Here is an 11,853-nt window from a genome sequence, read left to right as displayed (position 1 = left end):
TGGAATCGAACCTGGGACCCTTCAGTCCGCAGGCCGATGCTCTATCCACTGAGCCAAACTGGCCAGGGCTGCTCTCTTTCTAATTCTTTATGTTGTAGAGTTAGATAATTTATTACCATTTTTTCTTGTTTTTTTGAGGTACACCCTTAAAGCTATAAACGTCCCTCTCAGGACGTTTTTACTGTGTCCCATCAGTTTTGGATTGTTGTGTTTTCATTGTCATTCAGTTACAGGATGCTTTTAATTTCTTCTTTGTTCTCGTTGGTAACCCAATTATTGTTTAATAGCATGCTTTTAAGCTTCCAAGTGTTTGAATTTTTTTTATTGTTTTTATTGTAGTTGATTTCTAATATTATGCCATTGTGGTCTGAAAAGATGTTTGATATGATTTCAATCTTCTTGAATTTGGAGAGAGTTTGCCTGTGACCCAAAATGTGGCCTGTTTTTGAAAATGTCCCATGTGCACTTGAGAAGAACATATATTCTTTAGCTTTCGGGTGGAATGTTCTACAGATGTCAATTAAGTCCATTTTATCTAGTGAGTTGTTTAGGCTTACTGTTTCTTTACTGATTTTTTGTCTAGAGGATTTATCTAGTGATGTCAGTCAGGTATTAAAGTCCCCTACTATGACTGTATTACTGTCGATCTCTCCCTTGGTATCTCCCAGAAGTTTTTTTTATATATTTGGGTGCTCCTGCATTGGATGCATATATGTTTACCAGAGTTATATCCTCTTGTTGTATGGATCCTTTTAGTATTATGAAGTGGCCTTTCTTATCTCTTATTATAGTCTTCACTTTGAAGTCTGTTTTGTCTGATATAAGTCATGCTGCCCCAGCTTTTTTTTTTTTTTCATTTCCCTTTGCCTGAAAATTATTTTTCCATTCCTTCACATTCAGTCTGTGTTAATCTTTGTTCTCAGGTGGGTCTCTTGTAGACAACATATATATCGTTCATGTTTTCTAATCCTTCAGCCACTCAATGTCTTTTGTTTGGAGCATTTATTCCATTTATGTTTAAAGTTATTATTGATAGATACTTGTTTGTAGCCATTTTAATTTCCTGTGCCTGTGCTCCTTCTTCCCCCCCTTTTTTCCTTAGTTTTGCAACATTCCCTTTGGCATTTATTGCATTGGTGGCTTGGTAGTGATAAATTCCCTTAGCCTTTTTTGGCTGTGAAGCTCTTGATTTACCCTTCAATTTTGAATGATAGCCTTGCTGGATAGAGTATTCTTGGATTCAGTCCCTTGTTTTGCATCACTTTGTATACTTCCTTCCATTCATTTCTGGCCTGATGTGTTTCTATTGAGATATCATTTGATAATCTAATGGTAGATCCCTAGTAAGTAACTTTCTCTTTCTCTCTTGCAGCCTTTAAGATTCTCTCTTTGTCATTAATGTTAGCCATTGTAATTATGATATGTCTTGGTGTGGGTCTTTTGGGTTCCATCTTCTTTGGGACGTGCTTCACTTGTGTAATTATTTTCTTCCCCTAGTTAAGGGAGTTTTCTGACATTATTTCTTCAAATAGGTTTTCTAAACCTTACTCTTCTTCTTGCCTTTCTGGCACCCCTATTATAAGTACGTTGCTTCATTTCATGTTGTCCCAGAGCTCCCTCAGGTTCTCCTCCTGTCTTTTGATTTTTTTTCTCCAATTGCAGTTCATATTAGGTACATTTTGCTTCCCTGTCTTCTAATTTGCTAATTCTGTCCTCCAATAGTCTACTATTGAAAGATTCCATGGAGGTTTTTACTGTAGCTATATTACTCTTTATTTCTTCTTGATTCTTACATAGGTTGTTGATTTTCTCTTCCATCTGGTTTATGAATTACATTACACTTATTTTGAATTCTTTTTCTGCCATATTGCATGCCTGTGTTTCATTTAGTTCTTTTTCTGATGATTCCTCCTTCTCTTCCCCCCCCCCCCGCTTTTTTTTTTGGTCTCCCCATTTTGGCTGCCTCTTTCTGGTACTGGGCTACCTGCTTGGTGTCAGAGTGGTTGAGTGGTTGAGGCCCCTCGCAATCCGTTGATCATGGACTCACTAGCCTCAGGGGCTGGGTCTGCCTTGAATTTCACACCTTTTTTGGTCTCTGCTCTGAGTTGTATCCCCTTTGTCCACAATTCTGGTTCCTCTATTATCTGTTTCTTGGGGTTGGTGGAGGTGGGTGCACAGTACCCCTATTGTGTAACTCTCTGTGAGAGCCCAGGGCCCTCTGGCATGCAGTTCACTGTGCTCTCCATCCACTAAGGCAGGATTGTGCTGTAGGTCCCTCTCACATTGCACTTACAGTATGGACCTGTGACCTGTGCTTTGGCACACCAGTTCTCACCAGCAGTTCAACCTGGTCTGTGGGCAGGGCCTGCTCCTGGTGACAACTCTGTCTGTACTGGGGGCGGCATGTGCACCACCCAAAGGCTCTGTCTGTGCTGGCGGTGGAGCACACTCTGTCTTTGTCAGGGTACGGGGCACTCACCCAGTGAGGGATCTGTCTGCTGATGGAGCATGCTAGTCTATGCTGGGGGCAGGGCACTTGCCCTGCATGGGCTCTTCCTATGCTGGCAGTGGGGTGCACACAGTTTGTGCCAGAGGCGGGGTGCTCACCCTGCAAGGGCTCTGCCTAAACTGGATGAGAAGTGCAAAACTGGTGGCAGAGTGCACTCAGGCTGTACCAGAGTTGGGGCACTTGTCCTGCACAGGCTTGGCCTAAGTTGGTGGCAGAACTCAAAGCTGGTGGCCAACTGCACTCAGACTGTTCAAGGAGTGGGATGCTGGCCCTGTGAGAGCTCTGCTTAAGCTGGCTGGAGGCGGAGTCCTAAGCTGGTGGCAGTGCGCTCAGTCTGTGCAAGGGGCAGGGAGCTCACCTGGCTAGGGCTCTGTCTGGGCAGGGGTGTAGGACACACCTGGCTGATGTTATGTATTAGTATCAGGGATGAAGTGGGGAGTGGGGGACCTGTGGCTTGTACTCACAATGCAAGGACCTGAAGCGTGGGATCCTGGGACATTGGATTTGGGCTCCAGTTAAGAGGCTCAGCTCCAGAGGTCTGTCTGATGCGCTCTCATTGAAGACATCTGGGACCCACGTTTGATACCATGTTGCTCACTGCCAGGGCACGGTGGTGGTTTCAAGCAGGTTATGTCTGGCAAGTGGCTCCCTGACCATGTCTGGGGGTGCTGCCTGAGGTCAGTCCGGATATTGGTGTGGCAGCACTCCTGGCCTCCTTTGCTCCCCTCTACAAGATGATGTGCTTTCTGTGCCAAAGCTGAGCTGGTGTGGGGGTGCCTGTGGTGATAGCAAGGGCTCGCCGTCTAGGTGAGCCTGATCTGCCAGTCCCTGGGACTCCTGAGATATCTATCTGTCCCTCACTCACCCACACAAACACCACACATGTCCACACATGTTCCTCTCACTTCTTTAGTCTGTCACACTCTCTCTCCCTGCTGTTCTGTCAGCTCACATCTTCCCCACTCCCACCCCCCAACACAGGCTATTCTTAAACAGGCTGTGTGGTTAAGACAACTTTCTCTCTATCTCCTGAAATTTGGGCCAAATCCATGATATGTTTCCCTCGTTAACCTTATGGCTTTAACCTATTTGGGGGCCACTGGCCTGCCTGTTCCTAACATTATTGTGTGGCCCTTGTATACTCAATAGTCTAACTCAATTTATACTCTCCCAACTAGAATCTATCAAGCTGCACGTGGACATGGGAATGGAATCCTTAAAGACAGCGCCTATCGCCCTAGCCAGCTTGGCTCAGTGGATAGAGCTTCAGCCTGTGGACTGAAGGGTCCCAGGTTCGATTCCAGCCAAGGGTACATACCTGGGTTGCAGGCACGATCCCAAGTAGGGGGTGTGAGGAGGCAGCCGATCAATGATTCTCTCTCATCATTGATGTTTCTATCTCTCTCTCCTCCCTTCCTCTCTGAAATAAATAAAGATATATATATTAGGGGCCCGGTGCACGAAATTCGTGCACTGGGTGTGTGTGTGTGAGGGGAGTGTCCCTCAGCCCAGCCTGCCCCCTCTCACATACTGGGAGCCATCAGGCGTTGACCCCCATCACCCTCCAATAGCAGGATCGGCCCCTTGCCCAGGCCTGACGCCGCTGACAGAGGCGTCAGGCCTGGGCAGGGGACCCTCATTTCCCCCCAACACTGGTTCTGCCCCCAGCCCAGGCCTGATGCCTCGGCCAGAGGCGTAGACCCCCATCACCCTCTGATCGCCTGATCGGCCCCTTGCCCAGGCCTGACGCCTCCGCCAGAGGTGTCAGGCTTAGACAGGGGACCCCCATCTCCCCCTGATCACTGGCTCTGGCCCCCGCCCAGGCCTGAGGCCTCTGGCCCAGGAATCATGCCTGGGCAGGGGACCCCCATTACGTCTGATCACTGGCTCCAACCCCCACCCAAGCCTGACGCCTCTGACCCAGGCTTCAGGCCTGGGCAAGGGGACCATCATATCCCCCCAATCCCCGGCTCCGCCCCCCACCCAGGCCTGATGCCTCGGCCAGAGGAGTTGACCCTCATCACCCTCCGATCACCAATAACCGGATCGGCCCCTTGACCAGGCCTGAGGCCTCTGGCAGAGGTGTCAGGCCTGGGCAGGGGACCCCCAGATCCCCGCGTTGCAGGCTCCGCCCCTGCCCAGGCCTAATGCCTCTGGCTGAGGCGTCCGGCCCGGGCAGCGGGGTCCCACAGCTGCAGAGGCCCCGCGATCGTGGGCTTCGCTTTAAGCCCAGGCAAGGGACCCCTAGCTCCCGGGACTTCCAGCTTCGACCATGCCCAGCTCCCATCGCTGGCTCCACCCCTACTTCCTGCTATCACTTGCCAGGGCGGCAAAGGCGCCTGATTCTCCGATCATGGCTGGGGGGCAGGGCAAAGGCGGCCCCAGGGCCGCCTTGGCCCTGCCCCCCAGCTCTTAGCTCCCCCCTGGGTTTCCGATCACTGTCAGTGGCAGGGGGCTTCTTCCTGCTTTCCCTTTCACCTCCCTGCATTGTGCCTACATATGCAAATTAACCACCATCTTGTTGGCAGTTAACTGCCAATCTTAGTTGGCAGTTAATTTGCATATAGCCCTGATTAGCCAATGAAAAGGGTATCGTCGTACGCCAATTACCATTTTTCTCTTTTATTAGATAGGATATATATATATATATATATATATATATATATATATATATATATACATATATATATATATATATATATATATATATATATACACACTAGAGGCCAGGTGCACAAAAATTTGTGCACTGGCCGGGGGGGAGGGTATCCCTCAGCTCCACTTGTGCCCTCTCACAGTCTGGGACCTCTCAGAAGATAATGACCTGCTGGCTTAGGCCCACTCCCGGGTGGCAGAGGGCAGGCGCAATCCCTAGGTGCCTGCCCCGCAGCTCCTGGTAGGACTCAGAGCAGGGCTGATTGAGGAGTTGGGGCACCGCCCCCTGTCATGCACAGAGCAGGGCGGATCAGGTGGTTGAGATGCCACCCTCAGTCACGCTCAGGGTAGGGCCGATTGGGGGGTTGGGGCGCCGCCCCTTGTCACACTCAAGGCAGGGTCGATGGGGAGGTTGCTGTGCCACCCCCTGTCATGCACAGAGCAGGGAGGATCAGGGGGTTGTGGTGCCACCCCTGTTACATACAGAGCCGGCCAATCAGGGGGTTGTGCACTCCCCCCTGTCACACTCAGGGCAGGGCCTATGGGGAGGTTGCGGCTCCACCCCGTCACACACAGAGCAGGGCCCATGGGGGAATTGGGGCACTGCACCCTGTCACACACAGAGCAGGGCCGATCAGGGGGTTGGGGAGCTCCCCCCTATCAGGCACAGAGCAGGGCCGATCAGGGGGTTGTGGCGCCTTCCCCTTTCACAAACAGAGCAGGGCGGATAGGGAGGTTGCGGCCCCGCCCCCTGTCACAAACAGAGCCGCAGGGCGATAAGGGGGTTTGTGCGCTGCCCCCTGTTACCCTGCTCAGGGGCCAGGAGGCCTCATGACTATGCTGATCCCAGTGCTAGGAGGCCTCACTGCTCCACTGATCCTGGTGCTGGGAGGCCTCGCAGCTCTGCTGATCCCAGATTCGGGAGGCCTTGTGGATCCGCTGATCCCAGGCTGGGAGGCCTCGCAGCTCCACTGATCCCGGTGCTGGGAGGCCTTGCTGCTCCACTGGTCCTGGTGCTTGGAGGCCTCGCAGCTCTGCTTGACACAGGGGCAGTGAGGCCTCACAGCTCTGCTGATCCCAGTGCTAGGAGGCCTCGCAGCTCTGCTTGACACAGGGGCAGTGAGGCCTCGCTGCTCTGCTGATCCCAGTGCTAAGAGGCCTCACAGCTCCACTGATCCCGGTGCTGGGAGGCATATTACCCTTTTACTATATAGGATAGAGGCCTGGTGCATGGGTGGGGGTCAGCTGGTTTGCCCTGAAAGGTGTCCTGGATCAGGGTGGGGGTACCACTTGGGTGCCTGGCCAGCTTGGGTGAGGGGATGATGGCTGTTTGCAGCTGGTCACACTCCCTTCAGGGTGGGGGTCCCCACTGGGGTGCCTGGCCAGTCTGGGTGAGGGGCTGAGGGCCGTTTTCAGGCTGGCGGGTGACTGAAGCTCCCAACCTCTCCTTTTTTCATTTTTTTTTATTCTGGGATTTATTTACTTTCTATGGCTGTCACTGGAGCTGAGAGCTGGCTTTAGCTGTGAGACCTCAGCTGCTGAAAGTGGGTTTCTAGGCTTTTTTTACCTTCTGTATTTGAAACTTTGTTGCGACTCCAGCTCTGAGATCCAGGCCGGCTGGCTGAAAGCAGGTTTCTGGGTTTTGTTTAGCTTCTATATTTGCAGCAATGTTTCTTAGAGAGCACCTCAGAGCCCAGCAGCGGCAGGCAGAGAACCTTGGCTTTCTCAGTCACTGGAGCAAGCAAGCCTCCTGTTCGTGTCAGTTGCCTGGCTGCTGGCTGCCATCTTGGTTGACAGTTAATTTGCATATTGCCCTGATTAGCCAATTGGAAGGTTAGTGAAGTTACGACTAATTACCATGTTTCTCTTTTATTAGATAGGATATATAAAAGAGAAACATGGTAATTAGCCGTACGACCGCTACCCTTCCAATTGGCTAATCAGCGAGATATGCAAATTAATCGACAGCCAAGAAGGCGGCTAATTTGCATATGTCAGCCCCAAGCCTTGGCCTGAGGCTTTAGGCTGGGGCCTGGGCGGAGCCAGCCAGGGATCATTGATGGCGGCTTTGGCAGGGAACAGGGGCCTAGAGCCACCCAGTGATCAGTGGCGGGGAGCTGGGGGTGCCCCGGTCCAGGTCTAAAGCCCCAGCCTGAGGCTTTAGGCCGGGGCCGGGGTGGAGCCAGCCAGCAATTGGAGGCAGGGAGCTGGGGGGGGGGCGCCGGCCCAGGCCCAGGCCTAACACCTCAACCAGAGGCTTTAGGCTTGGGCTGGGGAGGAGCCAGCCAGGGATCATTGATGGCTGCAGTGGTGGGGAACCAGGTCGGACCCAGCCAGCGATCCTTGATGGTGGTGGCAGCAGCTGTGGGGATCTGGGGGTGCCCCGGCCCAGGACTAAAACCTCAGCCTGAGGCTTTAGGCTTGGGCCAGGGAGGAGCCAGCCAGCGATTGTTGATGGTGGCAGCGATGGGGAACTGGGATGGAGCCAGCCAGTAATCCTTGATGGCAGCAGTGGCAGGGAGCTGGGGGTGCCCCGGCCCAGGCCTAAAACCTCAACCTGAGGCTTTAAGCTTGGGCCAATGAGGAGCTAGCCAGCGATTGTTGATGGTGGCAGCAGCGGGGAGCTGGGGGTGCCCCGGCCCAGGGCTAATGCCTCACCAGAAGCGTTAGGCTTGGGCAGGGGCCATACCAGCAATTGGTGTGAACTACAGAGGGAAACACCTTTTCTGACTGCTGATTGGCTAAGCTCCCCGTATGCCACTGGTAATATTCTTAGTAACTTGGGTAATGAGAGTCCAAATAGGTGATCTAGGGTTTTTTTACTACACTCCTGGAGAAAAAAAGGAAGGTCTGCTGCTGGAGGGTTAAGAAATGTCATATCCTGCCCTAGCTGGTTTGGCTCAGTGGGTAATGCCTCAGCCTGCCCAACGCAGATTCTGGGTTCAATTCTGACCAAGGGCATGTACCTAGGTTGCAGGTTCCTCCTTGGCAAAGGGCCCAGGTCAGGGCTCATGAAGGAGGTAACCAATCAAAGTGTTCCTCTCACTTTGATGTTTCTCTCTGTCTTTCCCTTTCTCTTCCACATTCTCTAAAAATCAATGGAAACATACCCTCAGGTGAGGAAAAAGAGAGAAAGAAAGAAAGAAAGAAAGAAAGAAAGAAAGAAAGAAAGAAAGAAAGAAAGAAAGAAAGAAAGAAAGAAAGAAAGAAAGAAAGAAAGAAAGAAAAAAGAAGGGAGGGAGGGAGGGAGGGAGGGAGGGAGGGAGGGAGGGAGGGAGGGAAGAAGGAAGGAAGAAAGAAAGGTCATATCCTATGAAAGACACTTCTTGAAAATGCCTAAAGAAAGTTGTCATTTTTTCATGGTGAAGGGACTGGAGTCCATGTTGATGAAAACACCGTGGTGGCTGCCGTGATCGGCAGTGGCTGCAACAGTGCGGTGATGGGGCTGCGGCCTTCCCCTGATCAGCCCGGTCGACTCCCACAAAGGGAGGCCAGACTGTGGCTTAGGCCCACTCCCCAAGGGGAGCAGGGAGCAGGTAGTAGGACATCCCCTAGGGCTCTCAGTATGTGATATGGGGCAAGCTGGGCTGAGGGACCCCCCCTTCCAGTGCACAAATTTTTGTGCACCGGGCCTCTAGTATATATATATATAAAAGACAGCTCCTATCTCCCATGGCCCCTTAGATCGCCCACCTCCAATGGAGCCCTAACAACTGTTGCCATCAACAATACCCTTTACAAGCTGAAAGTAGTTACAGTGGGTGTCATCCCTCTTCCCTAAGAGCAGTTAGGGACTCCTAATCAGAGGGGGGAATGAGGAGTTAGAAACAGTTAGGCAGTCAAGGAAGAGACTAGGGGAGAGGAATGTAAAAGGGAGGTACAGCTGGATACTGCAGATGTGGAAAGGAACCAGTTTGTCAGCCACACCCTGTCCCATGTAAAATCACAAGAACAAAGGGCCTTGATCCCAGGCTGAACACACAGAGTGGGAAAATAGATGGTGAATTGGCCTAAGCCAGCAGGCGGACATCCTCTGAGGGGTCCTGGACTGTAAGAGGGTGCGGGCCTAAGCTGACAGTTGGAAATCCCTCTTGCAGTCTGGGACCCCTAGCTCCTTACCACCCGCCTGCCCATTGCTCCTTACCACTCAGCTCGCTGCTCCTTAGTGCTGCCATGAGGCAGGAGAGGCTCCCACCACTGCCACAGCACTCACCAGCTGTGAGCCCTATCTTTCTGTGTAGTTCTCTGTGGGCCAACTGCTCTCTTCCTTCTCACTTAGGGAGAGCAGCATGTGAGGGCAGAGAGCACTGTCATGGAATGCAGAGTGCTTCCCGGAGCTGAGGGGAGTGGCCAGGCCCACTGGGTGAGAGGTGGACATAGAGGATGCTATCTCACCCAATTGTGGGGCAGGCTGGCTGGCCTTCATCTGCCTGACACTACCCAGGGAGGGACCGAGCAGGGTGTCCACCTCTCCATTCTCCATCCTTCCATCTGTGACACCTGTCACTCTTGCCAGGCCTCCCCCAAAGTGAGTTCAGCTTAATCGCTGAATGTAAAAGGGCATGGGGGGGCCTCCAGTCCAGTGACCCCTGATTCCCAGCGACAGAACCTGGTCGACAGGACCTGATCTCAGGATGGTGGCCACAGCTGCAGAACATATATTTGCTTCAAGAAAAGTTGGAAATGCAGACTTTAGTATGAGCCCCTATTCCAAAAGGTGGCAGTTTATTCACATTGTGGCAAAGACACCTTCAAGAGTAACATAAGTGGGAAAAGTCAGGGCCAAACTGGGCCATTTCCTCATCCAATCTTTCTGAGACGTGTGTACAGAACCAAGTTTCAGCTCTTTGCAGGACACTTCAGGAGATTTTTTAAGCCTAAAGGAGAGTAGTCTGTCTCCATTCCTGTTCTTTGGAATTTTTTCATCATCGGATAAAAGAATACGTACACTGGGGCAATCCTCTCGAGATACAATATTCCAGTTCCACCCATGTGACGACAACAGCACCCCTCAGAGGGAGGGAGCCGACAGATGGGGAGCAGGGAATTCTGAAAACCAAAGCAATGAGAGAGATGCTAAGCCTTTCCTACATGTGTCTGACACCCCTCTTCAGGTGGCCTGCAGGCTGGGCGTCTGCTGGACCGTTACCACTTGATGTCCTGGCAGGCTGCTTAGGCCCTGCTAGGCAGTGTGCAGGGCCACCTGGGCCTGGTGGGAGTCGCTGCCCCACCCCAGCCACTCCCAGTATAGCTCCTGCACATGGGGACTGGTCTCCTGGGGCCACACCAGGATGGCAGCATAGATGACTTCCATCTGCTGCAGCAGCGCCCTGTCTGCACACCCATCATCTGCCTGGGCCTGGCCTCTGCCACTTAGGCATGCCTAGCGCAGGCCAGGACCTCCACAAAGTGGCAGGGGAACTTGCCCCTCTACAGCTTCAGGACCACTTCTGGATGTTCCAAAAGCCGTAAGCAGCCTCAAAGCATAGCAGAACCTCTCTGTCCCTTTCAAGGGTGACCTCCTGAAAGTCTTTGTTCCTCAGGGTGCAGTAGGTGAGCACTCCCACATCCCCACTGAACATCTCCTTGGCCATGTGCCTAACGATGTGTGCCGGGTACCTGTTGGAGCTGGCACCTTGTGGAGCCTCACCTCCTCCTTCATGTCTCCAAACAGAGTGTCCATGGCAGCTTCACTCAAAGAGAGGTCACTTTGCTCCATTATCTGGACAATTTCATCTGAAGTTAACACGCAGTCAGCACCCTGGGAACTATGTAAAGCTGTGGGAAAATCTCCTAAAAAGGGCCTCCAGTTTCTTGTCATAACACAGGAACACAATGATGTGGAAAATCTTGTCTGGGGACAGGTTCTGTGGTCTGGTGAAGTAATCCTTCACCAGAGAGCCCATGATCTGCTGGGGAGACTTGGCCATTCAGAGGTTGGGTGATGGGGTGACCCAGCACATGCTCTGGATATCGGTCCCAGCTGGGGCAAGCGGAGGTCAGCATGGGTAGCCAGGGCTCTTCCTCATGGTGCTGGCAGTAGGAACACACAATTTCCTTCTGACTCTCCAGGATGCTGAAGCCCAAAGCTATCTTCATGTCAAAGACAGTGACTCCCAAGGCTTTTGAGGAAGCCGCAGAGCCTTCTGGATGCCTCAGTGACACTGAGGCTGAATTTAGCAGCAAAATAAGGCAGAGACTAAGGACACATGGACACTGCCAGAACCTTGTGTTGTGAGGTATCACATTGCTTATTAAGGATCAGAACATGGAAGAAGTCTTTGATATTCTGTTGAGAAACTTGGACTCCTTCCTCTGCTGTCACACGCCAGGCAATCACTCAGAAATATCTTGACATCGGCCAACTTATGGAATTCTCCCTTCTCTCCGTTCTCCTGAGCCAGACTCCGGACGTTGACTGCGGCATTCTCTGTCATCAGATTTTGTTTTTTTACTACATTCCTTCCATGTGCAGTGATCACACTTCATCTGGAGCGGGGCGGAAGGGGGCCAGCTCGAGTGACCTGGAGGAAGCACAGGGAGAGCAGTCAGTCACCGCTGGTCACCCCTGGTGCTGCTGGCGATATCCTTTCTTCCTTATGGAGTGTCTAGGGAGGGGAACTGGCCTCAGTGCCGGAGGCCAAGTTCCAGGAGGCCGGCAGGGCTGTTGGGATTGTGCCGGAGGCACT

The 11,853-nt window shown here is 52.1% G+C and overlaps 1 pseudogene; it reads right to left on the bottom strand.

The window, feature by feature from the left end:
* Positions 1–10,346: 10,346 nt before the first annotated feature.
* Positions 10,347–11,653, bottom strand: LOC132229349 (nuclear prelamin A recognition factor-like; annotated as a pseudogene).
* Positions 11,654–11,853: the final 200 nt, after the last annotated feature.

The sequence above is a fragment of the Myotis daubentonii genome, chromosome 3 (assembly GCF_963259705.1).
Source record: "Myotis daubentonii chromosome 3, mMyoDau2.1, whole genome shotgun sequence".
Classification (NCBI taxonomy): domain Eukaryota; kingdom Metazoa; phylum Chordata; class Mammalia; order Chiroptera; family Vespertilionidae; genus Myotis; species Myotis daubentonii.
Note: the sequence above shows the minus strand (reverse complement) of the source record. Positions and strands in the feature narration are given on the sequence as shown.